Here is a 1784-nt window from a genome sequence, read left to right as displayed (position 1 = left end):
TGGCGGGTGCTGGTGCCAGGCGTGGTGCCCACCCAGGTGGAGGAGAGAAGAGTCGCGGTGGGGGGAGGCAGGGGGCTCGTTTCGACTCCAAACGAGCTGATAGCCAGGGCTGGGCTGGTCCCCACAGGCATGACGATGGTCGTTTCAGTGCAGTTGGGTGTCATGGCCATGGGAGTTGGAGTTGGGGTGCCAGGGGTGAGCTCCAGCCCTGTTGGGGTGGAGTCGGGCTGCACCGTGGTGCTGGCAGGGGACCCAGGGGTGCTGTGGGCTGTGCTGCCCCTCGCCTGTGGTGTGTGTCTGTGTGTTCTGGTGTGGTGGGAGGAGGCCCGGTGGGAGGTGAGGCACTGCCAGTTCCCGGGAATGTGCTGGACCTCTCCGGGGTGGAGGGTTCTGTTTCAGGGCTGGAGGGAGGGAGGGTGGCTGCGGTGGTGGAGTTGGTGGGCAGCGGTGCCATTAACTCAAAGGGTGTCGAGGAGGTAGGGAGAACTGGAGACACAGTGACTGTGGTCCCTGCAAAGAGGTTGGAGAATGAGGCACGCCAGGGCTAGTGGTGAAAGGCTGAGACCATGGCTGTGCATCGCCACCGGCACAAGCTCCCTGAGCTACGCATCAGCCATGGTAGTTCTGATTAGTTTTCAGAAGTCACCTTCTCTCTCCCAAGCATCTGCCATGAAAAATTATTTCTTTCTTTAGCTTCAGTTGTCACAATTTGATGATTCAACAGGAACAAGCCACGGGCATCACGGGTCTCAGGACAGAAACTCCTGTAGGCACCAGCAATAAGACCTGTTCCACCACCTTCACCGGTGGCTGGAGGAAGTCAGACAAACCCGTCCGACGGGAAGAGCCGTGCAGGAACTGGTGACCGTGAGACGGGATGGAACCGCAGCAGCAACAGTTTACACAAAGCTCTGTGCTGCAGATAGTCAGGAACTGATAGCGCCGGGAGTAAATAGTGGCAATGGGGGAACCAGCCCCACAGAGGGGGGCATAGAGGAAGAAATCCCAGGGTGCAGCTCAGGGGTGAGTCGTTAGAGGCGTGCAGCGACCCATGAAAGCTCTGCGGGGGGGTTGAGGGATGCAGGAGGGCCATCCTGTCTGCCCGCACAGACCCCGTGCTGGAGCAGACTGTTGTCCCTGGAGGAGCCTGGCCATCAGACTCGACACTGCTCTTGCTTTGTGTCAAGTGCTAACATCGGGACAGCATTTGCAGTTTTCCAGGCCCATGACATCCTGGTGATGCTGCCATCCAGGCAGGTCCATTTGGTGCTGCTGGGCAGGTCATAGCAAAGGTAATGAGCCCGGCAGGGGCCAAGGTTCAGCGAGGGGGTCCAGCTGGGCCAAGATCTCTGCCCAGCTGGAGACATACATAAGAGGCAAAAGAAATAAAGCCATGCTCATTGCTCCTGTGTTGCAAAGCGCAGCCCTGTTTGCTCGCTGGGATGGGGCTGAGATATCAGAGAGCAAACAGCACCCATAGTGTTTCACCTCTGTGGGTGAAGCCACCCCAGGGCCACCCAGCAACCCAGGGAGCGATGCTCCCCACTCCCCACCTGCCCCATGGGTAGCACCGCATCCCACTCAGCCCTTACCCAGTCTGAGCTCCAGCACGGCGAGGCTCAGCAGCAGCAGGGGCAAGAGCAACCTTCCTCTTTGCCCGGCCATATCCAGAGCCAGCACCCTTCCCCACTCACCGGCGTGGGGACAGATCCCTCCACCCGGGGATGCAGGGCAAGGGGATGGTGCCAGCGGGGAAATACGCTGCCGAGTGACGGCCGGAGCTG

At 59.9% G+C, this 1784-nt stretch overlaps 1 protein-coding gene across 1 annotated transcript in view; it reads right to left on the bottom strand.

Moving 5' to 3' along the window:
• Positions 1 to 1775, bottom strand: part of LOC118451974 (uncharacterized protein PB18E9.04c-like) — a 6819-nt gene extending 5044 nt beyond the window's left edge. The window contains exon 1 of the mRNA XM_035891224.1: positions 1695 to 1775. The gene's annotated coding sequence lies outside the window, so the exon portion shown is untranslated. The remainder of the gene's footprint in view (positions 1 to 1694) is intronic.
• Positions 1776 to 1784: the final 9 nt, after the last annotated feature.

Source organism: Egretta garzetta, unplaced genomic scaffold (assembly GCF_000687185.1).
Source record: "Egretta garzetta isolate BGI_Z169 unplaced genomic scaffold, ASM68718v1 scaffold333, whole genome shotgun sequence".
In the NCBI taxonomy this organism is placed as follows: domain Eukaryota; kingdom Metazoa; phylum Chordata; class Aves; order Pelecaniformes; family Ardeidae; genus Egretta; species Egretta garzetta.
Note: the sequence above shows the minus strand (reverse complement) of the source record. Positions and strands in the feature narration are given on the sequence as shown.